This window comes from Aedes albopictus, chromosome 3, assembly GCF_035046485.1.
Source record: "Aedes albopictus strain Foshan chromosome 3, AalbF5, whole genome shotgun sequence".
NCBI classification, from domain to species: Eukaryota; Metazoa; Arthropoda; class Insecta; order Diptera; family Culicidae; genus Aedes; species Aedes albopictus.
Window position 1 is genome coordinate 4,140,868 of NC_085138.1, and position 27,762 is coordinate 4,168,629.

Below are 27,762 nucleotides of genomic sequence, written 5' to 3' on the forward strand. Positions count from 1 at the left end.
GAATAAGTTAAAACATCAATTTAAAGTCAAAAAATGTTTGAATAAGTGGTAAACCAGGTGTCCCAAGGACTGCAGATCCAAGAGATATCGCGGGCTAGGTATGTAGAGTACGGTGGGCTTCACTTGCGGGTTTCAGCGACTATTTGGGCTTTTTCAGCTTTTTTGAGGTTCTTTGGCCTGGCAAAACTAGTGTCACTGTCTCTCTGGTAGAGTGCGATGACATGAATACGAATGTATATCAACCCGGAAAGACGCAGGTCAGATTACCGTTAATCAGTGGATGAGTCTAAGGATGAGTTCATCGCTATTTCTTCTGTATTTGTATTTAGGGGACCCTTCTCTCATGTGAACTTGCCTTCGACCACAACCGAATCAAATTCGATTGACGAAATTTACCTTTGACGTAGAGCCATCTTTAACATATGGACTGGACTGGACATACTTAAACGACTTCTAATATAGGTTCGTCTGCGGGTTCGCTTTTTAACCTATCTTATATTTGAATCGAACTTGACAGTTTTATCATGAGTTGTTATGTATTTCAAACTTTAGTCAAACTGAAGCCTCAATATTGCAATAACGATAAGCACGCTGTAATGATACTTATGTACCTCGTCACCCACTTCATGCAACTACATTAGTGGGTGGTCTAATAACACTTAGCGCGCTCGGCATAGTTCCATCATGCCGCTAAAAGTGTTGCCACAAATAATGCTTAGTTTGCAAAACCCGGTTATCTGGCTAGTGGGGCATGGGAGCCTAAGTATCAACTGTTAATGCAATCAGAGACTACTTAGACTTAGACGTGGGCGATCCTATATATAAGGGTTGTCCAAGACGCTCAGGAGAACTGCCAAAGCGCATTGTAATAATGTTGAACTTGATAGGTTCTAGTCCGCACTATCAATGGTAGTTCCATTTTAATTTTATTTTCAGGTTAGTTTGGCTAGAAAGCCTCTTAGGCCATGCCATTAACAGGAGGAAAATTACAAGATAATATAACATTATAACATGCATTATATGGTTTATAGAATGTAAAACAATACAACATAACAAACGAGAACAATTCCAAAACCATTTGATTAAATGTATGGCCAGTAGTGAAATTACAATGGATCACTAAAATAACTAAAACGGCCGCTATGAAATGAACAGATAGCGCCACCGTAGCCTTGTGTGTTTGACGTAACTCGACTGCTGTCACTGTGTTACCATCCATATACGATGGCGTTTTTGTTTTGATGCGGTGAGTAGCGGAAAAGTCGGCTTCAGTGATCCATTAAATACAATATATTCACAGTACATATTATTGTTTGAAACTATACATGTACCATACAGTATACGGTATATTAAAAATCAAGTATCAGTATTTAAATAAAATGTATGGTTTTGCAAAAATATTTTTTGTATTGCTACGATACTTAACAACCTGTACAATATATTGCAAAAATCTTATTTACAATTCACTGCATGGTGTCTAAATTACATCTTATTGTTTTTGTATTTGTATTTTTACAGAGGTGTCTATTGTAAAAATATGGTTCTAAATAGTACTGTTACAATACAACGTTCGGTTTTCCTACTGTAATTTTTTCCGGATTAACTAGCCCAGGGTTAGTTCATCTCGGGACCCACGCTTTACTTTCCTTCCGAAAGAAGAACTCACATTTTGTGAGTTTTTCGGGAGTGGGATCTAATCCTAACGGGCTTGGTGGACTAGAGGTTACAGCTTCTGATTCGCATGCAGAAGGTCATGGATTCAATCCCTGGCCCGTCCCTTTCCTCCTACTTCAGCGGTGCTCAGGCTGGAGGATACCGCGGGCCAAATTTGCAATTCGGAATCAACCTGCGGGCCGCATAAAACATCGATGCACAAAAACAACAAAAAGAACGATTCTAAAGCATATTTATTAAAAATCTGAACTGTTCAATTTAGATTCATAAGCTTGGTTGAGAAAAACGTTTGAGCTTGAAATTGAAATTTAAACAAATAATTTAGAAGTTGCCCCTAGAATTGCATTGAAGCCACTTCAAGAACTTGTCAAGCAGCTTTTACAAAAATTTCTTTTGAATCGCTCCAAAAAGGTTTGCTGGATTTTCTCCTGAAATTTTCCAAATTTCCAAGCATTTCTCCTAGAATAGTTTCCGGTTTTTTCCGAAAATTTTCCAAGAGTTTTTTTAAGATTTTAGTAAATTCTTTCCATAAGTCTCTTCTAAAGTTGATGCAATACTTCATCATTAAATTTCTTCAAAAATTAGATTTTTAACAATTGTTTCCGGAAGTTTCTTCAACATTATCTTCTAAAGCTGCTGCATAAGTTGCTTCAAATTTATTATTCAATTTTTCCTCAGGCGTTTTAGGCATCTTTTGTGTCTGGATGCAGTTGGTTCTAGAGAGGAATTCATTCTAAAGTTGTTTAAGAAATTTCTGTTAGAGTGGCACCAAAACATTTTTCTAGGAGATGCTCCTATAATTTCCATGCAGTATCGCCACAACTTTCTCATTGAGCTTCTCCATGTATTTCGCTTAGAGTTGCTTAAAATATTTCTCCAATAATGTTTTCTGGAGTTTCTCCAAAAAGGCACAGGAGACGCTTCATGAATCTCAGCTGAGATTTTTTTCTTTAAGTTCGTTCAGGAGTTTCGCTTGGACAATTCAAATTGGATTCGTAAGTTTTGTTTCGAAAAATGTGTGAGTCTTATAATAGAAATTTAAACAAACAGTGAAAATGAAGCAATATTGCCAACCAAGTTGAGATTTGTTGAGAATTTTGACAAAAACTTCGTGCTTTGTGTTTGTATGTTCTTCGGAAAGGCAAAATGTGAAATATTTGCTCAGCGTTGAATTGACTGCGCTTAAAAACTGCAACTATTTTTTAAATGATTCAAAATTACATTTTTACAAACTTTCATTTGATTCGTACCACTTATAAGTAACTATAAGCTGGCTTCGTGACTTAGCTGAAATACCTACATATTTCAGAGTTGCGATTTCGAATTTTACCAGAACGGATTGTTCTTTTTTTTATTTATCATTTAATTTGTGTTCAGCACTGTAGAATAGATCATCATTTTTTTTTTTATTTCTTTATGAATTAAACGAGTTATTTCAAATAATCGTTCAAAAATTTCGATTCGTCTTAAAGTACTCCGCGGGCCGCATCTTAAGACACGGACACGTTCAATGTTTCCAGTGAGCTTTTCGCTCTTTGAAGGAAGCACGACACTAGACAACGGACTAGCATGCAACGCCCAGTGGCACAGCAGAAAACTTTTCCTGACAGCTGCGGCGGGAATCGAACCCGCGCTCCTCAGCACGATGCGACTAAGAGCTTGGTGACCCTAGCCACACGACCACGGAGCCGCACAAGGCTTGGAGGGCCGCATGCGGCCCGCGGGCCGCAGGATGAGCACCACTGTCCTACTTTGTATCATTCTTTCTCTCCCTCTCTCTCTTCTCTACATATACAACTCATGTATATTCAATTCATATGCTCATAGCCTTCGCTAGAATTAGAAAAGAATTGAAAAAGTCGTTTTCCTTCCTTCCAACTTCCACAACACAGTTGTATAAAACGCCTGCAAGTTATGCAGCCAAAACGAACTGTGCCGCTTGACCTTCATATTCACAACACAATCTTATCACCTTACGAACAGCATAAATAATCCCCTATCCATGGATCGCATCACCGACCCAACGGTGACTCCCAGATTTCCCATCCTTTCCGTCTAACAGATACCCTAGTCCGTGTGGGTTGTGGGGATGCAGAGGTGCTCTCGGTCCTTAGTAGCAACAACCAGCACACTCTAACATTCCTTTCCCTACCCAGCTGACTATAAGCACTTGTAATACCTACAGTCGTAACGAAACATCAGATTATAAGCACTTGGCCGGCGCCGTTATTGATCAAAAATGCATGAGCTGCTAAAATTGCACTTTGAGAATAAGTGGAATATCCCAGCCCGTTATCCAGTTGGATCTCAGTGTAATTGGTACCAATTCAGATCAATGACGGAGGAGCAACCATTGACATGTATAGTCAGAACCAGTGCTGAAAAATTCATTTCGGCATATCTGAATACAATCACCTACAGCTCATTTTAGAAGCTGAACCTGGGAATATGGTGTATGAAAAACCTGTGCGGCTTGACCAGTTCTGCAAGAAAGTCACGGAAAAACCGCTATTTTTCGAATATTTAATGTAAATGTCACGGACTACCTTCGAAAAATGCCAATGATACTCACGGTGAATATCATTTGGCATTTTTCAAAGGTAGTCCGTGACATTTATATTAAATATTCGAAAAATAGCGGTTTTTCCGTGACTTTCTTGCAGAACTGGTCAAGCCGCACAGGTTTTTCATACACCATATTCCCAGGTTCAGCTTCTAAAATGAGCTGTAGGTGATTGTATTCAGATATGCCGAAATGAATTTTTCAGCACTGGTCAGAACTGATCGTTTTTGATCGTTGATCGTTTGATCGTCGGGAAAGAGATTCGATCCCGGGTCCTCGACATGATAGTCACGTGATTTAACCATCATTCAGAGGGAAATGTTGGTTGACATTTCGGCTCTTGGGGACTTCCAAAGAAATTGCGGTTAGAACTTCAAAGCTCGATCGAAGCTCGATAAAATTTACGGTTCAGAGTACGGTATGAGGAATTCTGCCTGGATTACCATACAAATCTGTGGGAAATATTGTGAAATTCCAAAAGATCTACTGGGGAAGACCTTTTTATGACTTTGAGAAAATTGAGTGAGATTTTGATAGCAATTCCAGAAAGGATTTGTTTAAGCGTATATAGGAAAATTATAATGAACACCAATACAATTTTTAGGACTATTGGCACGACTACTGGAGAAAATAAGTAATTCCTGAAGGAATTCCTAACAAAGCTGCTTAAAAAAAAAAAATAATGAGAAATGTTGGAAAAATTCTTCAAGGAATATTTTTTGAAAGTCCATATGGAATTCCTAGAATAATTCCATAAGAACGTACATCAAAAATCTCGAGTGAATTCAGTAATGAACTCCTGGAAAATTTCCATTAAGAACATCTGAGGGAATTCCAAAACAGATTTTCAGGAGAAATCCAGAAGAGTCTGCAGAATTACGGATATGAATTGGAAATTATTGGTGGAATCCCGAAGAAGATCTTGCAGGTATCCAACAAGAGATTCTTGGAAGACTCTCTGACGGGTTTCCGAAAGGAATCTCGGAGGGAATTGCTGGATGAATCCTTAGAGAATGTTGGAATGTATTTCAGAAGAAATGCTTGAAATAATCTTGTAATTCCTGAAGAAATGCCTGAATTATTTCATCAAGCAATCTAGGAAAAAAAAAACTCCTCTAGGAATAAATCCTCGGTAATCTCAGAAAAAAATCATGGAAAGGAGAAGAAGAACTCCTGACCTAAATGAATCACTGGAGGAACACCCGGAAGAATCCCGAAAGGATTTCCTGAATTAATCTAACAAAGAACTCCTGGAAAAATCGAAAAAAAAACTCCTGGATCAATTTCGTACCAAATATCTTAAGAAAGTATTGGGAGTTCATTCCGGCATCTCATTCGAGATTCCTCCAAGAATTTCTTCCGGCATTATTTCGGGATTCTTCCAAGAATTCCATCCATAACTGCTCCGGAAGTTTCAACTGGGATTTTTCCAAAGAATTTTCGTGGATATCGATCTTTTTTAGATTCATCCAAGAGTTCCTTCGGTGAGTTCGACAGGAGCTTCTTCTGAGACTTATTCAGGAGCTTCCTCCTTGAGATATTTTTGGGGTTCCTTGTTGAAATCCTCTAGATGTAACTTCTGGAAATTATTCAAAAATTTGTTCTAGGTTTCATCCAGTAAAACCATACAGGATTCCTTCAGGAAGTCGTTGCAGGGTTTCTACAGGATTTTTTTCCGTATTCCTTCAAGAACTTCTTATGTGCTTGTTTCATGGATCTCCTCTAAGACTTCCTTCATCAATTCCTGCAGACTCTTCAAAAATTTCTCTGCAGGTTTATTACGGAATTCTCTCAGTTATCATCAGATGATTGTGGATTATGGAATTTCTCATGGATTTACTGTAGGAATTTCGTATTGAATTCTTCTACAGGAGTTCCTTGAGGTATTCCTCCAAAAACTTCTTAAGGAATTCCTCCAGCAGTTTTGTAAGGAACCACTTCGGTCTTTTGGATCTCCTCCAATAGATCCATCTAGTCTAGGAATTCTTTATCGGTATAAAGCATGGATACTCCTTTAAAGATCCCTGATAGAACTTTTAGAGGATCTTTTTTAATTTTTTTTCGCTACTTTTAACTTTTAGTCTAATTCTTCGCACACTTTTAGAGGAATCTTTTAAGGAATTTCAGGAGGACTCTTGCAAAGAATGCCTGCACGTATCTTAGAATGAATTCCTAGAAGAATACCGGGAGGAGTTTCAGAAGAAATCCCTGAAGGAATCTCCGGAGAATCCTGTACGGAGTTTCTGGAAGAATCACAGATGGAACCCTTTTCAAGAACCTCAGAAGAAACACTTGATTGAATTCTAACAGTAACTTGTGTAGTAGTTGTTCAAGATACCTATATTGATACCCTGTTGGAAACAAAGTATCTTTACACCAACGCCGAGAGTGTAGTAGATCATTATCTTGGTCGGTCTTCAGCGATACTCCTCCAGTTTCCAAAAAACGGTAGGGATCGCAGATCTCCTTCAACCACGAAGTCACCGAACTCTTTCTGGTTCCCTGCCGAATATTGTTTTCGTTATTTTTTCTTCCGACATTCGCACTACGTGTCCAGCCCACTGGAGCTTTTCGGTCTACCTCTTTTAACGTTCATCCCGAGCAGAAGGGAATAACAACAGCATAAGGAGCTGTATTATTTGGGCAAAATAACTGAATAATAAAATCGATTATTCTTAAGTTATTACCATAACATATTGTGTTATAAACTTGTCTGTCATAAGCGGCAAAATAACAAATTCCATAACAAAAAATGTTCCTTAAACCGGCCCACATTTGTATGGCGAAAAAGAAAAGTTAGAAAAATTCACGGGGCACCCTCTAGAATCGTGCCTTTGGATGAGAAGAACAATCTGTGAAAGATTCAGCTCAATCGATTTAAAACTGAGCTGGCGCAAATGAGTTGAAGGTTTGTATGGGATTTTCAGTCCAAATATATGGGAAATTGGATGACCTACAGTCTCTCACTCAGTACGCCGGTTTAGTGAGTTCGATTTAGCTCAGAATTGAAAGAATGGTAGTTGATACCCTAAGGAACAACTTTGTAGAAGACCATATCATGATAAAACTTAATTTAGTTGCGGTTTCAGTTAAGGAAAGCAGGATGAGGATATCTTCCCCCGTTTACTCTCGGTTGTTACATGCAGCACGTGTTTGTCGGTCGAAGCTTGCGCGCTACATCATAGGCAGCTATGTAATTCTTCATTGTTTCGATACCCGCCCACGTGCATGAGCAATTGGAATGAAGGACAACATAGCCGCCTATGATGTTGAGCGTAAGTTTCGAACAGCAAACACGTGCTGCATGTAACAACCGAGAGAAAACGGGGGAAGATATCCTCATCCTGCTTTCGTTAGCTGAAACCGCAACTAAATTAAGTTTTATCATGATATGGTCTTCTACAAAGTTGTTCCTTAGGGTATCAACTACCATTCATTCAATTCTGAGCTAAATCGAACTCGCTAAACCGGCGTACTGAGTGAGAGACTGTAGGTCATCCAATTTTCCATATATTTGGACTAAAGATCCCATACAAACCATCAACTCAATTGCGCCAGCTCAGTTTTAAACCGATTGAGCTGAAATTTTCACAGATTGCTCTTCTCATCCAAAGGCACGATTCTAGAGGGTGCCCCGTGGAATTTTTCGACATTTTTGTGTTTGGGCCGGTCTAATGTTCCTGGAAAACCATTTCAATAACTTGTTTTGTTAGTTTCAATAACAACTTAATAACAGAGAATTCGGAAAAAAAATCAATAACAAATTTTGATATTACATAATATGTTATTGATAATAATCGGAGAGCAGAATTTGCTATGATATCAAACTCGTTACTAAATAAGTTATAATACTTATTATATAAAATTATTCGCTTTGTCTCACAAACCCGCCAATAACATGAGGTTCATCACTCTGACGTAAGAAATGTTTCCAAATGATCGAAAAATACTATTTTCAGCTTTTAATTCATTCTAAGAGATTTGAAGTCGCAAGATAATCAAACTTTAGTAATTTCTATATTATCAAATACGACGAGCTTCGATTTTCACCTGTAATTTATAAGCTGTTATACTTTAATTGTTTTCGGAGCACGTGTGACCTTTTTTTTCAGCATAGAAAGTGAAGAATTTTTAGAATGCTCAACAGTATCGCAGAAAATTTTTGGGATATTGGTAATATTGTACAGATTGTTACAATTTTCCTGGAAAGATGTTTTAATTCCTCCGATTATTCCCTGGATTCAAGGGTTATGTTGAATATTTCTCCTGGATTCTACAAGAATTCCTCCAAAAATTTTGCTATAATTTCTCCTGAACTTCCTCTGATGATTCCTACAGGACTTTCACCAGAAATTTTTGCAATATTTTTATCTAAAATTCCTCTATTCATTTCTCCAAAGATTCCGTCAAAAACTCCTTTTATGTTTATCAAATGACTTTGTCATAAAATTCTTCCAAAAATTTGATCATAAACTTTTCCATAAATGACTCCAAAAATCTTCCAGAAATTTCTCCGAGAGTTCTTTGACGCAATCTTTTATGGATTTTCAAAGACTCCTCTAGAAATTCCTCCAGAATCCTGCATAGAACCCCTTCAAGGGTTTCTTCAGAATTTCCTGTGATCATTAGTCCTGAAGTTCATCTTAAGATTTCTCTGAAAATTTCTTTGGGGATTTCACCATGAGTTTTTCCGAAGGATTCTCCAGGAGTTTTTTAAAAGATTTTGCCAAGAATCTTAATAATTGCTCAGAAGAATTTACTTCGGAATTTCTGAGAAAATTGCGCCAGTAGTTCTCTTGAAGACTTCTCCAGGGATTTATCGAAAGGTTCTCCCATAACTTCCAAGTGCTTATCCGAAAATTATTTAAGGAATTCTTAAAAAGAGTCGTTCAGGAATTTCCTTTTTAACTGAATACAAAAATAGAACAACACAAAGGGACAGGTCATAATTGTCAAATTGTTGCTGTGATTTCAAAACTTGTTACTATTGTGCTATTGCTGACAAGTTGATCAATAGTACAACAATAATTAAACTCATACTTCAACAAAACATGTTATTTAAATGTAATTTAGTTAATGTATATCAATAGCTTGATTATAACAAAATGAGATTGTCCAACAAAATTTGTTATGGAAAAGCTAAGCCTTGATAATTTAATAATAACAAAACAAGATATAAAAACAGGTTATGTGATTTCAAAGTTATAAACTTGCTATTCTGCTATTCTCCTCTGCTCGGGACACCTCGTGACCGTAGAGGGCAACCGGGAGAATCAGCGTCTTGCATAGAGCGAATTTCGTTTGCGTTTGCTAGTTACGGAACCTAAGCTGATTACGTAAGCTGCAAAAGGCCTTTTCACTTCACGGGAAACGTCAATCTATCCAAGGTCACAAACGAGGTAGACACTTTGTCTGCGATCCGAATACTTGATTTTGATTTATCCAATGTTGCGCGTATCAGCCTTATTAGTTTCACCGGAAAACTACTTTCTAACATTATCTGCCAAAGCTCATTTCTTTTCACTGTATCGCACGCTGCTTTAAGGTACACCGGGGCAAGTTGAAACGGGTGGGGCAAGATGAAACAGCGGGTTAACATGATGTTTTCTAATGATGATAAACAGTTGGATCGTTGGAACACATAGTTTTTGATTCAAAGAATCTTTTAACGAATTCCGAATTGTATTGAAATCTATTTCAAAACATCGTGTTTCATCTTGCCCCGGGGTACCTTAAAATCAATGGTGAGTCTGCAAGTTATAGTCCCGAAATTTATCCAGGAATCATCCGCAGGTTAAGCATTTGATCCGTCGTTGAGCGGCCCTCACGAAAACCAGCCTGGTATTCGCCGACGCAAGTCTGTTAAAAAGGACACGCGACAGTATCTTATATTCCGAATTTAAAACGGTAATCCCGCTGTAATTGGCACACTCTAGTCTTTGCCCTTTCTTGTATATTGGACATATAAAGCCATCCAACCAGCTCCCAAGTAACACACATGCTGTACAGTAGTCCATTAAGCTGTTATATGACCAAATTAAGTCATATAAGAGACACATAAGCTCATATAGGACTTCTGTGCTACTAGGGCTGGTAGGAAATTCTTCATTCTCCCAAATCTTTACAATAGTCTGGTGGATTGATTGATGTAGCTGGTCGTTTCTGTGCTTGAGAAGTTCAACCGGGATCTCGTCCAGCTCAGCAGCCTTCAGCTTCAGCTCCTTAAGGGTCAGCTCCTTAAGGGTCAGCTCCTTAAGGGTCTTCTTAACCTCATTCAGTGTTGGTGGTCAGGGATGGAAAACGATAAAGATTGCAGCTGAGCAGACATAAACCAAAACAACCCTACTCGTGAACAACAGGGGACCGAGAATAATCGCTCTTCTTTATTCGAAGCTGCCAAGCACTTGCCTGTGATTCGCGAAGTTTCTCTGAGCAAAAAGCTTTTTACGGAAAAACGCTTTTTTTACGACTTGCAGTGGTGTTTTTCAGGAACAATGAAGCATAGAGCGTTAGTTTGTGATGAATAATCACTGGATTTGCGTTCCCCGCACCTCTATTAGAACTTCACGAATAAAAACTCATGAGTGTTTTTCTTTTCGTTTTGCTTCTTACTCACGAAGCAGGCAGGTGCGAATAAACTCACACACTGTTTTACTCTCGGAATCATGAGTAAGCCTTGTGTTGGCTTTTCACTCGCGAATTGCTTCACGATGAGAACAATTCCGTTACTGTCGATGGTTCCACTGACTGCTTGACCGTCATCCGTTATGGTAATCCTGTTTCTGACTGCTTCTTCCACCTGGCCACCACCATTATTTTGTTGGCTAGAAAATTTCCTTTCCGGTCATTGCTCATGGCACGCACTAGCGCAGTCTTGTACCGCGCACCATCAACAGTTGCATAAAACCTCCGCATATCGTTCGTGTCTATACTTTCCTGCACATCAGCAATCACACTCTCTTCGTGCGGCCGTTTTTTTTACTGCGGTGGATTCGTATGCTTTTCGTTCGTCACTCGTTGGCACTCCTCGTCGAACAAACCATTAAGTTGTCACATCTATGACGTCCGAAAAATGTCGCCCGTCGACCACACGGGTGTCACCAGGTTTGTTTTCGGATATTCTTACGTGTGAAGTAGGTTGCTGATTGACATTACTCAGGCAGCATCGAATGTCACAAGACTTTCCGTTTCAATTAGCAATGCTACATTATAGAGATATGCGAAGGCGGCCATTGTGAGCCAATAGTGCAGAGAGAACTGTCAAAGTGCGAGCCAAATGAACATGTTTATCGTTTGTAAAGGGTGTCCACGATGAAATTGGCACACAGAAAATATTGTATAACTTTTGATTGCGTACGCCAATATAGCTAATTTTTTGACCATGAATAGTAGGGGTACTCACTAAACAGATTAAATTGTTGCGTAAGCCATGATTTTCTGCTTATTTGAAATGTTTCATGATTTTGCGGATGAAATAATCAAAGATTGCCTTGGTGATCGCGACGTTTAAACAGTTTAATTAGTTTACGCTGTTAAGTGAATCCCCCTAGTATATTATGTGAAGCTAAAACCATAAAATTTTCATTGAAATCGGTTGAGTATTGGCGCAGATATTTTCGATATCATAAAATGAGATTTTAGAAAATTTGGGCACCCATTTCAAAAAATTGCTTAGGCTATAACTTTTTTGTTACCTCATCAAAACGTTTGAAAATTCCACTCGATATTCTTAACCCGGGAGCGGTCGCGTCGTGTACTGAGTACACGCACCATGAAAAATGCACGCATGTGGTACACTACGTGAGCGCGGCGTCACTGCAGGTAGTCAAAGACGCGACTGCTCGAGGGTTAACATAGTATCAATTAAGTGGTAAAAATTTGATCGAAATCTATTCAGTACTTTTTCTAGTAAATATCCAAAGCTCAAATCGCTTCAAGGTAAATTTTCATTGTTTGGTCGAATAGAAAGGCCTAAACAGATACATTATGAGGGGCACTTTAGTTCTCACGCTAGAGCACTGGATGTATGGTTCTTTTGGGAAAAGTTGTAGAAACTAACTCGCTTAACGATCTCAAAATTCCCTATGATCTACTCCATCTTCTTGGTTCGGGATGAACTTAAACTGTCCATCATGTGGCTATTCAGAGCTAGGGGAAAAGTGCATAATGTAAACCATTTCACTCGATTAATTTATTACAGGAGATTACCCCATGCGAGCCACATCACTTTAGAACCACTTTGCACTTTCTAACTGTACGCACTTCTTCCACCTTGTAATATCTCTCAGTCAGGCAATCAACTTGTCTGTGCGGTATACCGTCTAACCTGCTTTACTATTAACTGAGTACTGATCTCCTTGCTTCGTTCTGATATATATTGGTAGGGTCAGTGCCATGATTTTGCTCAATTCTCCTAGGAGTATGATAATGATGAGAAAGTGCTGATCAGATCGAGTAATGGGATGCTGCGAGATTCTCTCACCATTTGGTTAGGGTTTCTGATAACGAGTTTATGGATGTCGTTCTGAGCAAGACCTCAACTCTCTTGATGGTGTATAAACACAACGATGATACCAGTGTGCTCACCCTCTGTATCTTGTTTCATTTGTAATGATTTGGATAGAAGATCACTCGATGAGAAGATAGTGGCATGGACAATCGATGGTTTTTGCAAAATCCATAATGTGTTCTGTTGTATGTGTTGTAAGTGTAGTGGCTTACAGATGGTATGGGGATCTATACTTTCACTTTATATGGTAGACCATGGGGAGTTACATAGAAACTCTCGCGAGGCTAATAGTAAGTGGGTATACAGGTTACAAGCTTTGGCACCATAGGCTAAAAACTCTTATTGATTACCTACGCATGCAAAGTAATATCATGAATTAGGAAATCTCTATATTTCGTCACACTTTGTTAAGGGTATTACTTTTTTCGCATACGTCGGGTCACTTTACGGTATTCAATAAAGATGTTTGGCATATATTTACCTACCTTCAAATAAAAAATGGTAGGGTCAATTACAGCATCTCCTAGGTCCAAATATTTAAAACTTTTCTTTTCTGCATACATATGATCGTTTTTTCCCATATGGTTAGTTTCTATTACTGTGCAAAAAGATAGGGCCAAATAGTGGTTTCGCTTCAAAATTACTTGAGCAGGCAAGTAAGGAAAAAAGTTTTACACTGGTAACGCCTCCCTTGTAAATCTAAAAGAGCTGTAGTTTTTCTGCGCGGAAAAATAGTCCATTCTATTATTCCGTAAGGAAAAGTAACGTTTTTCCTCATACTGAATACTTGATCAGTTTGTAATTTAAAATTTACAAAAATTAGTAAATTTAATTGAGTGCTCTACTTTCGAACATGAAATTTACACACTAAACGCACCCAGCAAAGCAAAAACCAGCAAAACGAATTGTTGATTTTTAAGCATTTTTTTGCTAGAATCCGGTACAACTTTGTGCCCTATTGCTGGATGTTTCATAAAAAAATGCTTAGACTTGATAGAATTGAAACAAAACTTTATTGGAGCTCATGGGTGACAAAAGGAACAAATTCTGAAGGAATCTCATGAGCTTTTTCAAGTCTTAGTTTTTTTTTCATATAAAGTTAGACCACCCTAATTATGTTAGCCTCGGACCTAAAAAGAAAAAAAAACTGCCGAGCAAATTACTACCAGTAACATGAACAGTAATCACACCCAGGTATTAATAAGCAGCTAAAATGGCATTAATTCAGCATTATATGCGCCTTTACAGCAGGTCATTAAATGCTAGTCTACTGCTATCGAACTGTCAAATCGGCTACCAATCGAGCACACCACACGATTCCGTAAAATTACTTTTTCTCAATTGCTGTCTCTGCCAACCCCCTGAAGAAAGCGTTAGTTCTTGAAGCCGCCGCCTTTGGTGGGGTGTCACGGGCTCGTTTACGAAATTTCAGCCTGCCTTTCAATCTGCTACGTGCGGAAGCGAACTTCGTCGTACGAATTATCGTGCATTTGAGAAACGATCGTTTACACATTTGTTCAATGCGTTTAGTGTTCTTTGTTAAATTTACAAGACGCACAAGCATGAAAATACATTTCGTCCATTTAAAACAACGCTGAACTCAATTATATGTGAATGTCACGTCTGCACTAACAGAAAAAATCACTGTTTTCAGCTTAATGCAACCGCCCATTCAAATCAGCACCACGTCCTGCACCAAATTTTTGGCTTCACGCCAGTTATATGTGGATGACAGTCATTTCAGGGGATTGATCTCTGTCTACAAGAGGTTTAAGTTCAAACAAAAGCCCTCATGTTGAGCTGTTGGGCTCAAAGGGGACCTCTTCAGGACCGCCCTTAACGGAGCGTTTAGAACTAGCAGTAAGTTACAATTCACTAGAATAAAAAAAATAACAATAGAATTATTGACAAGCAACCTTGTCTACTGATTCAATACATTCGCCCCAATAAAACATACCATTTTAATGTTTGATAGGATTCCAAGCCTTTAGATAAATTTTAGATTACCGTATGAATATGAGTAAAGCATACTCGTGAGTGAGTATGTGCACGTCAATACACACGAGTGAGTGTGAGTTGAACAGCGCTTACTCAAATGTGAGTAATACTCACGGTGAGTTTAAGGTGTACTGCTCATACTCATGAGTGAGTTTGACTAGATGTATGAGTAATCGCTCATTTCGCAACACTGCCGAAAAGCAGATGAACGGAAGGGAAGTCGCTGCTTGGTGAAAAAAAAGCAAAAATAGGGGATGGAAAAATGGAAAGAACGTATTGAAACGCGAGAGAAAGCTTTGAGATGCCTTGAAGGAAGAAAAAAAAACGAATAGTTGGGAAAAAAAGATGAACGGAAAACAAGAAAAGAGTAACGAGATGCTTTGGCAAAAAAAAAGATAAGCCAAACAGATTAGGAAAAAAATAGATGAGCCGAAGAAAAATAAAGAAGAGTAGTGAGATGGATTGGCAAAAAAAAGAAGATGAGCCAAAAAGATGCGGCAAAAAATAGATAAGCCGAAGAAAAATAATGAAGAGTATTGAGAAAGATTGGCAAAAAAAATAGATAAGCCAAAAAGATAAGGCAAAAAATAGATGAGCTAAAGGAAAGAGAAGGGTATTGAGATGCGTTGGAAAAAAAAATAGAAAGATGTTAAACGAAGACGGTGCTTGCTAAAAAAAAACAAAAAGGGGAAAGCGAAAAAAGAGGCTGGAAAGAAATAAAGAAAGAAAGGAAATATGAGAGAAATGTTTGAAACGCCTAGAAGAAACAAACAAATGAACGGAAAATAAGAAACGAGTTTTGAGACGAAAAAAAAAGCAAAAAAGGACATGATCTGACTTGGATTGGATTTGAATTGGATATGCATTGAATTCGGATTATATGGATTGGATTTAAACTGATTTGGATTTGGATTGCATCAGGAATGGGTTTGAAATGTTTTCGATTTGATTGTAACATAAATTGAATTCGTATTTAATATGAATTAGATTTCGGATGGTTTTGGATCAGATTTGGATTGGAATTGTTTTGGATTTGAAATGGATTCGGATTGGATTTGGATGGGATTTAAAGTGGATATGCATTGGATTTAGATTTGATTTGGATTGAATTGGGAATTGAATGGATTTGGATATGGACTAGATTTTGGTTGGAATTGGATTGGATTTAATTTGGATCGGATTTAGAATGAATTTGGATTGGATTTTGATCAGATTTGGATTGAATTTGGATTTGAATGATATCTGGATTGGATATGATTTGGATTGGATATGGAATTGGATTTCAAATGTATTTGAATTGGATTTGGATGGGGTTTGAATTGATTTGGAATGGATTTTGATTTGATTTGGATTGATTTCGGATTGGAGTTGAATCAGATTTGGATTTGAATTAGATATAGATTGAATACGGATTGGATTTGGATTGCTTTTGAATTGAATTTTGGTTGGATTTGGATTGAATTTTGATTGGATTTGGGCTGGACTTAGATTGGATTTTGATCAGATTTGGATTGGATTTATATTTGATTGAATTTGGATTTGGATTTTTTTAGATACTCAACCGATTTAAATGATTATTTTATGGTATTAGCTACACATAGTATACTATTCATGGTCAAAAAATTAGCTATTTTGGCGAACGCAATCAAAAGTTATACAATATTTTCTGTGTGCCAATTTCATCGTGGACACCCTTAAGGAATGCGTCGTTTGAACGGTATTGTAATAAGAACTAAATAAGTTGTAATTATTTATTTTTAATATGGAAGATCTGAGCTGATGGCATATGTGCATTCAGTAAAAAAGATAATAGTTAATCAATTCTGCTTTCAAAAGCTTAAGATCATGAAGAAACTTTTTTAGCTGCTCTTCTCGAAAAAACTTCCATTGCTGTTGCTTGATATACTTCTGCCGATATGATTAGCGTTGTTCGTTGCAATGCATTTCAGATTTCTTTGATTGTGTTGTTGTTTTTTTTTTCAAAATTTGGGAAAAAAGATTGACCATAATTCGCAAACGTAAACAAAATAATTTGCACCAGAACAAAGTCAAGCACAACGTTTGAACATCTTGCTTTATATCAAGTGTTGGAAGCTGTTGCAAACAAAACAAACAGCGTTGCCGAATCGACATATGTAACTTCCGCTCATCTCTATGGAGAGGATTTGTAATTCTAACGACAGGTCGAAAGAAACTTTCTCTGCCGATCTGCGCATTTGCATCTTCGATGACTATTTTGACATCTTGTTTTGGGCACTCTTCGTAGGCCTTATAAATGCTCTCATAGAACTCATCCTTTATGCCATCTGGTTTATCATTCGCTGCATTCTAGGAGTGCAAAACAACTGATTCAGGAGGTAAGACTTGGCATTTTTCAATTTGTTTGTTTTTGATATAAGTGTGGGCCACCCTAGTGTGCACGGAAGATTTCTTTCGCATACGCCAACTTTATTTTCATAACTCCGCCTGACGATTTGACCGGTGGTGCTAGCAATTCGGATAACGCAAACGGGAGAGGGGGTGTGTAGAATTACGTGGGTGCGATGTCGTGTTTTCCAGCGTGAAATGCGAGCTGCAGAACCCAAGGGGACGGCATCCTATTTTTTCACTATGAAGTTTGACAGGTTGGATTGTGCCTCCTTACGTGGAGCATAAATTTATGCTCCAGCCAAAATATTCACCAACACAGTCGTGGAATTTGAATGTTACCTTTTTACGAGGGATATTGGTGCAAAACGCTTGCATCGCATTAGATCTCATAAAGTGTTGATCATGAAAAAGCGGCATATTTGATTATTTTAAATTTGAGAGTGTTAATGATTAGGCAAAGTTCCTACAGAGAGTGGGAATTGTTTGTGAAAAGACACACAACACATCTTTTCGCAAACATTGTTTGCCAAAGTGCGTTTTTCCTTATTTTCTCCCGCTGCTGTATTGAGTGAATGTAAGTATTAGTGAGCTCTGGTTGCGCATGATAAGCGGCAACAAAATCAGATCACCATAGCACCCCCGAGGCAGAACCACAGAAAGATTGATGGCAATAAGCCACCCAGAAAGTATTTTGTTCCAAATTCCTACCACTTCCGGATTCCTACGAATAAACAAACATACATACATACATACACTTCACGGATTAATAATATTTATGGCTAGTTTCCACCTGGTAAGTACTGTGTAAAAAGATAGGACAAGTAATGGTCACGTAAAACTTTTGCAATCAAAATTACTTAAGCGTTCGCAGTTGATAAGTAATTTGCAGCCAGAAAGATTTGCCAACAGATGGCACTGTCATGCGATGCTGTCAGTCATGTTGTTAATTTTCCGTACAGAATAATATGTCGATGTATTATTCCGTGAGTTAAAGTGGCATTTCTGTTTCGTTTTTGTTTCTTCTTTCGCACCAAAGACATCAGGGTGCATTAAGCTGTTAGTACACAGGGGCCTTAGGCATGTAGTACACAGCGTCAAATGTTTTATTTATTTGATTGACGTCAAATAAATAAAAAAATGACAAGGAAAGAACTCAAGAAACAACATCAGTTTGAAGCGGAAAACGTAATGGGTTCGGAAACGGAATGCGGAAGCACTGCGGTACGTACTAAAAAAATCCGCAAGTGTGCCGCTGCGACAAAACACAATGAGTGCGGATATCCTGCGGTTAATTTCAGAACAACTCCAGCTCGGTGAATATGTTTGTTTCCTGGAAGAAAAGAATTATGTAAGAATCTGCAGCATTGCTTTTGCTCTGTTTTGCTCTATCAAAAGAAATCTGAGGGTTTCTAGTTCTCGAAAACTCCTTTAAGAGATCTCTCAGGAGTTTCCCGATATTTCCTCTAGAATGTCCCCCAGGAGTTTACGGAAATTCATCCAGAAGTTCTCCTCCAGTTTTTCCTCCAGGAGATTATCAGGAATTCTTCCGGATTTTCCCGGATATTCCGTGGGAGTTCCCCGGAAATTCCTCCAGGAGTTCCCTGGGAATTCCTCCAAGGACTCCCCGGGAATTCCTCAAGGAGTGTTCCGGAAATTCCTCCAGGGATTCCCCCGGGAAATCATCCAGAAATTATCTGGTTCTTCTTCCAGGAAATCCCCAACAAAACTTCCGGGAGTTCCCCGGGAATGCCTCCAGAAGTTCCCCGATAGTTCCTCCAGGTGTTTGCAGGGAATATATCCAGGAGTTCCCCGTGAATTCTTGTAGGAATTCCCCAGGATATCCTGCAGAAATTTCCTTAGAATTCCCCAATGAGTTTCCAAGAAGTTGCTCCAGGAGTTTCCCACGAACTCATCTAAAATTACCTCGGGAATTCCACCAGAAGTTCACCAATAATTCCACCAGGAATTTTCCGGGAGTTCCTCTGAAATTCCCGTGCAATTCTTCCAGAATTCCTGCAGGACTTTCCCGGAGGGATTCCTGGAGGAATTGCCCGGAGGAATCCCCGAAGGAATTTATGGAGCAATCATCAGAGCATCTTCTGGAGCAAATCTCCAGAAATTCCTTCTGAGATTTCTCCAATAATTCCTCCGGAGATTCCTCCAAAAAATCCTCCGGAGATTCCTTCGGGAATTCTTTCGGAGATTCCTCCGGAAATTCTTACAGACATTTCTCCGGGAATTCCTCCAGAGATTTCTCCGGGAATTCCTCTGGAGATTCTTTCGGGAATTCCTCTGGAGATTCCTTCGGGAATTCTTCCAGAGATTACTCCACAAATTCCTCCGGAGATTCCTCTTAGAATTCTCTCAATGATTCGTGCAGTAATTTCTTCGGAGATTCTTTCAGGCATTCCTTCGAAGATTCCTTCAGGAATTCCTCCAGGAATGCCTCCAGAGATTCCTCCAGGAATTCCTCATCAAGGAATATCTTCGGGGATTTTTCCTGGAATTTCTCCGGATATTCCTCCAGAAATTTCTCCGGAGCTTCCTCCAGAAATTACATCGGAGATTCCTCCGGAGATTCCTCCAGGATTTCCCTCAATTCCTGCAGTAATTTCTTTGAAGATTTCTCCAGGAATTTCATCGTAGATTCCTTCAGGAATCCCCCCGGAGATTCTTCCGAGGAATCCTCGGAGGAATTCCTGGAGGAATCCCCGAAGAAACCTCCGGAAGAATTTCAGGAAGAATTTCCGGAGGAATTTTTGGAGCAATTTCTGGAGGAATCTCCGGAGGAATCCCTGAATGGATACCTGGAGGAATCTTCGGAGGAATTTCTGGAGGAATCTTTGGAGGAATTATTGGAGAAATCTCACTGATGCCACTCCTGGTGTAATCTTAAAAGAAAATCCTGGAGTAATACCAGAAGAAACTATAGAAGGAACTCAAAAATTTATTCCTAGAGGAGATCTAGAAGGAGGTTCTGGAGGAATCCCGGAAGAAGTTGCTGGAGGAAGGATTTTCTCTGCGAAATTCCAGAGAAAAGCCTTCGTACGGAATGCCAGAAGATTCATCACAAAGAATCATTCGTGAATCTTTATAAAATTTCCCGTGCAGCTTTGTCCCAGTATTTCTTCAAAAACTCCATAAAGTAACCGAAAGAGTCCCAGCAGAATTCCTTCCACCGTAGTCCGAACGCCTAAATTGCAGAACTTATAATTAGAATCTAATCTTAGTTCTCTCTGTAATATCATTAAAAGTTCCCCCAAAATTCCAGCGCAATGTCTCTAATCAGTATTTTTCTTGGAAAGCTCCACAACTCCGTTGGAATCTCACTATCTGGGTTTTTCCCAGAAGCCCACCCAAAAGTTTTAAATTGAATCATTTTCCCCACACGCGTGCGAAAAAGTACATTTCAATTTCAATATCATTTCCTGAGGAAACGAACGAAATTTCTCTAAGTCCAAATTGTAAACCACCTGGTGCCCTTTTCTTCACATCCTTCTTACAGCATCGTTCCGTTAAAATGCTGTCAGTTAAACTAATGTCAAAATTCCTTACAGAAAAAGGTGAAATTTTACTTGAGCGCTCTACTTGGCAACAGGAAACTTAGCTTTACCATGTAACTAACGGCAAATTTTTACCCTGGTCAAAAGCGATTTTTATACAGTCCTATGGATGTTCAGGCACACCCGTTTCACTCACATTCAAACAATCCCAATAGTATTTTCCTCGATTCACAACGGACAATTCCAAATCCATGCCAATTAAACTGCCTGCCTGTGTGGAGGACCATAAAACGCCATTCTCAATCACTGCACATCTAAGCGCAAACTTTCAATCACCATTGATTCAATACTTGATCTTCCGAACTATCGGAGGCATTCCAAGTAGCCTTTTGCGACGGCCAACAACCATCGACGTTCGGCCGTTACCAGAGGGGCAAAGGCAAATCGGATGGATGGCTGCCGGCCGGCTTCTCGGAGTCGGAGGATACCAGCACAAATCTGCCAGAACACAACTGCCTGCGATAAGAATAAACAGCTTCTGTCATCAGCATTCGCAAACAGAGTGGATCCTTAATTGAAGCGGGCAGCAAAATCGAAATGTCGGCAGCAATTAGGTTTCGGTGAATGGGTGTAAAATGCGTTACCCCTTCACTGAATTGAATGCTTTTTCGAAGATTGTTCATTAACCTTTCAGGAGGCGCGCCATCAAGCCACCGAAACTGCACCGCACGTGGCGCTATATACGATGAGCGAGGTTTTTTGATATTGTTGTACTTTTTACAACAGCGCGCGTCCTGAAGGGTTAAATTCTATCCTGTTTCAAACTCTGTTACAGGATGTTTTTTAGGGTATGACGTACTACGTAATACTAGATTGTCTTGGGAATGTTGATGTCGGGTGTTGTTCAACGTGCAGTATTTATAAAAATCAACATCGCGACTACTGAAGGATTAAAACCAATGGCGCATATTACACCAACCCCCCCAACAGCTCCACTGGAAAGCCCGACTAAATAGAACGAGGAAGCTGTTTAGATGGTTGAAGTCTCATTGCTGCTGGCCTTCCGGGAAGGTCGAAGAAGGCGACGACATAACCGCGCCACGACTGCGGCAGCCAACCAGCACAGCGCAGTGGCGGGCGACCTCGTTTTCTCGTTGGATTGTCGAGTGGTTTCATGGAAATCGAACAGAACCAACGAACAAAACGAAAACTTTGTGGGCGTTTTGCCCACTATAAAGTCAGCCAACGCCAACGGTGGTGTTGGCGGTGGCGTGTTTTTCTATGGAGGCTTGTCGACTTAATTAAGGCCTTTGTTGACGAAAATTTGACAGCTATTGTCGAGTGTTTCGGTGTATTCACATTGTACCTTGTAGTTAAATCATGAAGTTTAAGCCTTTTCAGCTTTTATAAGTATTTGCTGATCAAATAGTCATTAACAATTCTGCAGAATGAAATCCTTGTGTCTCTTACCACCAAAAGGCCAACGATTATGTGATTTATTTGAACACTGTGTGATTTGAAATTCAATAACCAATAGATTGTAAACTATTGTCAATAGGTGATTCACTAAACAGTGTAAACCGCTGATTAAATTTGTTCTTATTCAACGTCACGATCACCAAGGCAATCTGTAGTATGTAGTTGCATTAAAACATTTCAATATAAAGATAATCATGGCATACGCAGTTTTTTGGCTGTTGAGTGAATTTTCGGAGGACCTCCTCCGGAGACTCTGGTCTCCAAAAGAGTTCTCTTACCTCGAAAAAAGTTGTCTGGTCTCCAGAGAAGCTCTCATGTCTCCAGAGAAGCTCTCTGGTCTCCAGAGATGCTCTCTGGTCTCCAGAGAAGCTCTCTGGTCTCCTGAGAAGCTCTCTGGTCTCCAGAGAAGCTCTCTGGTCTCCAGAGAAGCTCTCTTATCTCCAGAGATGCTCTCTGGTCTCCAGAAAAGCTCTCTGGTCTCCAGAGAAGCTCTCTGGTCTCAAGAGATGCTCTTTGGTTTCCAGAGATGCTCTCTGGTCTCCAGAGAAGCTCTCTGGTCTCCTGAGAAGCTCTCTGGTCTGCTGAGAAGCTCTCTGGTCTCCTGAGAAGCTCTCTGGTCTCCAGAAAAGCTCTCTGGTCTCCAGAGAAGCTCTCTGGTCCCCAAAGAAGCTCTCTGGTCTCCAGAGAAGCTCTCTGGTCTCCAGAGATGCTCTCTGGTCTCCAGAGAAGCTCTCTGGTCTCCTGAGAAGCTCTCTGGTCTCCAGAGAAGCTCTCTGGTCTCCAGAGAAGCTCTCTGGTCTCCAGAGAAGCTCACTGGTCTCCAGAGAAGCTCTCTGCACCCTTAATTGAAACAACACAGCGCACGAGTAACTTTCACGCAGCGACAAAGGATTTTTCACTCATATTTGTGTACGACTGGATCAACACAAAAAATATGCTGATCCGGTGTTACACAAATTTGCGTGAAAATTCTTTTGTCTTTTCGGTCGCTGCGTGAAAGCTACTCGTTGAACTGTTTACATCGAGTTTTGCGTGTGGTCTTCAGAGATGCTCTGGTCTCCAGAGAAGCTCTCTGGTCTCCAGAGAAGGTCTCTGGTCTCCAGAGAAGCTCCCTGGTATCCAGAGAGGCTTTATGGTCTCCAGAGGAGAGCTCTGGTCTCCAGAGGAGTTCATTGGTCAACAGAGAAGCTCTCTGGTCTCCAGAGAAGCTCTCTGGTCTCCAGAGAAGCTCCCTGGTATCCAGAGAGGCTTTATGGTCTCCAGAGGAGAGCTCTGGTCTCCAGAGGAGTTCATTGGTCAACAGAGAAGCTCTCTGGTCTCCAGAGAAGCTCTCTGGTCTCCAGAGAGGCTCTTTGGTTTCCAGAGATGCTTTATGGTCTCCAGAGGAGAGCTCTGGTATCCAGAGAAGCTCTTTGGTCTCCACAAAAGCTCTTTGGTCTCCAGAGGAGTTCTTTGGTCTCCAGAGAAGCTCTCTGGTATCCGGAGAAGCTCTCTGATCTCCAGAGAAGCTCTCTGGTCTACGCAAAATCTCTCTGGTCTCCAGGAGGCTCTTTGATCTCCAAAGAAGCTCTCTGGTATCCACAGATGCTCTCTGGTCTCCAGAGAAGCTCTCTGGTATCCAGAGAAGCTCTCTGGTATCCACAGATGCTCTCTGGTCTCCAGAGAAGCTCTCTGGTCTCCAGAGAAGCTCTCTGGTCTGCAGAGAAGCTCTATGGTCTACAGAGAAGCTCTCTGGTCTCCAGAGAAGCTCTCTGGTCTCCAGAGAAGCTCTCTGGTCTCCAGAGAAGCTCTCTGGTCTCCAGAGAAGCTCTCTGGTCTCAAGAGATGCTCTTTGGTTTCCAGAGATGTTCTCTGGTCTCCAGAGAAGCTCTCTGGTCTCCTGAGAAGCTCTCTGGTCTCCTGAGAAGCTCTCTGGTCTCCAGAAAAGCTCTCTGGTCTCCAGAGAAGCTCTCTGGTCCCCAAAGAAGCTCTCTGGTCTCCAGAGAAGCTCTCTGGTCTCCAGAGAAGCTCTCTGGTCTCCAGAGAAGCTCTCTGGTCTCCAGAGAAGCTCTCTGGTCTCCAGAGAAGCTCTCTGGTCTCCAGAGAAGCTCTCTGGTCTCCAGAGAAGCTCTCTGGTCTCCAGAGAAACTCTCTGGTCTCCAGAGAAGCTCTCTGGTCTCCAGAGAAGCTCTCTGGTCTCCAGAGAAGCTCTCTGGTCTCCAGAGAAGCTCTCTGGTCTCCAGAGAAGCTCTCTGGTCTCCAGAGAAGCTCTCTGGTCTCCAGAGAAGCTCTCTGGTCTCCAGAGAAGCTCTTTGGTCTCCAGAGAAGCTCTCTGGTCTCCAGAGAAGCTCTCTGGTCTCCAGAGAAGCTCTCTGGACTCCAGAGAAGCTCTCTGGTCTCCAGAGAAGCTCTCTGGTCTCCAGAGAAGCTCTCTGGTCTCCAGAGAAGCTCTCTGGTCTCCAGAGAAGCTCTCTGGTCTCCAGAGAAGCTCTCTGGTCTCCAGAGAAGCTCTCTGGTCTCCAGAGAAGCTCTCTGGTCTCCAGAGAAGCTCTCTGGTCTCCAGAGAAGCTCTCTGGTCTCCAGAGAAGCTCTCTGGTCTCCAGAGAAGCTCTCTGGTCTCCAGAGAAGCTCTCTGGTCTCCAGAGAAGCTCTCTGGTCTCCAGAGAAGCTCTCTGGTCTCCAGAGAAGCTCTCTGGTCTCCAGAGAAGCTCTCTGGTCTCCAGAGAAGCTCTCTGGTCTCCAGAGAAGCTCTCTGGTCTCCAGAGAAGCTCACTGGTCTCCAGAGAAGCTCTCTGGTCTCCAGAAAAGCTCTTTGGTCTCCAGAGAAGCTCTCTGGTCTCCAGAGAAGCTCTCTGGTCTCCAGAGAAGCTCTCTGGTCTGCAGAGAAGCTCTCTGGTCTCCAGAGAAGCTCTCTGGTCTCCAGAGAAGCTCTCTGGTCTCCAGAGAAGCTCTCTGGTCTCCAGAGAAGCTCTCTGGTCTCCAGAGAAGCTCTCTGGTCTCCAGAGATGCTCTCTGGTCTCCAGAGAAGCTCTCTGGTCTCCAGAGATGCTCTTTGGTCTCCAGAGAAGCTCTCTGGTCTCCAGAATAGCTCTCTGGTATCCATAGAGGCTCTTTGGTTTCCAGAGAAGCTTTCTGGTCTCCAGAGGAGAGCTCTGGTCTCTAGAGGAGAGCTCCGGTCTCCAGATGAGTTCTTTGGTCAACAGAGAAGCTCTTTTGTCTCCAGAGATGCTCTTTGGTATCCAGAGAAGCTCTTTGGTCTCCAGAGAAGCTCTTTGGTCTCCAGAGATGCTCTCTAGTCTCCAGAGGAGTTCTTTGGTCTCAAGAGAAGCTCTCTAGTATCCGGAGAAGCTCTCTGATCTCCAGAGAAGCTCTTTGGTCTCCAGAGAAGCTCTTTGGTCTAAAGAAAAGCTCTTTGGTCTCCAGGAGGCTCTCTGGTCTCCAGAGAAGCTCTCTGGTCTCCAGAGAAGCACTTTGTTCTCCAGAGAAGCTCTGTGCTCTCCAGAGAAGCTCTCTGATCTCCAGAGGAGCTGTGAGTGTAGAATTAGCACCTAAGTTAAAATACACAAAAATAGAAACTAAAAAAAAAAAATCCAGAGGAGCTCTTTGATCTCCAGAGAAGCTCTCTGGTTTCCAGAGAAGCTTTCTGATCTCCATGGAAGCTCTCTGGTATCCAGAGAAGCTCCCTGGTATCCAGAGAAGCTCTCTGGTATCCAGAGAAGCCCTCTGGTCAACAGAAAAGCTCTCTAGTCTCCAGAGATGCACTCTGGTCTCCAGAGATGCTCTCTGGTCTCCAGAGATGCTCTCTGGTCTTCAGAGATGTTCTCTGGTCTCCAGAGATGCTCTCTGGTCTTCAGAGATGTTCTCTGGTCTCCAGAGATGCTCTCTGGTCTCCAGAGATGCTCTCTGGTCTCCAGAGGTGCTCTCTGGTCTCCAGAGATGCTCTCTGGTCTCCGTAGGAAGCTATTTAGGTCTAGAGATACATACTCTCTAAATTTAAAAGAACCTCACGAGCATAAAAACGGTAATGAAAAGCTCTCTGGATTCCGAAGGAGCCCTCTGCGGTTGGCTTCCAGTAGAGGATTTTGATCTCCTTATGAGTTCGTTGGTCTTCACAGAAACTCTACAGTCAACATGAAAATTTTTTGGTCATTAATGGGGTTATTTAGTTCCAAAACAGCTTCCAGTTTTTCGTTGAAGCCCTCTGGACACAATAGGATATCTCTTGATCCAGGGGAACCCTCTGGGGTGCATAACCCTCACTAGTTTACGATGAGCGCTCTGGCCGCGAAGGAGAGATCCTTGAGAGCATTCAGTAGTCTACTGAGATGTTCTTTGCGGTCAAGAGAATCACTCCGGCCTCTAGAGACACTCTTTACGCTGCACCGAAAGTCTATGGGCTTCAGACAAGCTTCGGGACTGCAAAAGAGCTCTGTAATCTCTAGATCCGATCGACGAATTTCCGATTATCAGCGTGAATTCTAAAAGATTTTTTTTGGGTTGAAAAGGAGCACCGTGGGAAACCTAACCAGATGACTTTGTGGACTCGAGAGGAGCTCTGCACTATGGGGAAAGTGGTGACCAAAAATCGAAAAATTTACTTGCTTTGAATGACATGTCTTATACACCTTTTGAGAGCCAGATAGTTCAAACCTAGATTCCCGAAATTCCAGCCCTCTGTGATGGAAACTCATTGCGCCACAGATATCAGACTTTGAAAAATAGTGAAAATTGTAGAAAAAATGCATTTTAAACAATCTAACAAGCAGGGTCGAGCAGTCTCACTTAATTATTTTTATGTTAAAAATGGGTAAAAACTGACCGAAAATTATCGTTCCATACATAAACTGTATCAACCCATCTGGACTGAAATGCTTCTTTTGTTCACGAAAATTTTGTTTATATTATCAATACATATTTACCATCAGGGAAAGGAACACCACATCTTATGCATTAATTTTACTAAAAACTACCTACTTGTATTTAAAAGACGAGGACAATATTTTAAATTCATAAGTTTGTTTTCAACTCAAACGCTAGCAACGTAAATATCGCACAGTAGTTAATTTGATGAAAACAAATCTGAAAATAATTGTTTGTGGTAATATGGAACATAGGAGCATCAAGTTACCACAGACAAACAGACGTACCACTTGGAACAAAATGCGATAAAAATCATCGTTAAAATCGTGAAAGTGAATCTAAAATATTGACAATTCCCAAAAACTTATATGGAATAATATTACCTGAACAGAAAAATGAGTAAGTATTGCTTGTGAAATTGAAGTGTTAAGAGACAGTTAATTAAAACAATTTATGATGGAAATTTATCTATGAAAATTATGTTCTATTTATCAGTATATTAATTCCTGCAGTATAAAAAATGGAGACTAATCATCAACTTGGTTAATGATGTTGATATGTGTTCAGTAAAATAATAGAAGCATAATTAAAAATTATCCTTTCGACGAGTTTGAACAAATACAGTGATAGACATTCGTTTAGCCGAGGCTAAAAAAATCCAAAAAATGTCAGGATACTCATACAAAAGATTTTATGATAAAACTCTTTTATCGTAGTGATAGTATACCTAGTACTGTTTTATAAAAATGTGATACATCATACTTACATATACACTGAAACATAAACGAGGGTAAAAACCCTTCAAATGTCATTTTTTGCCTAGACAT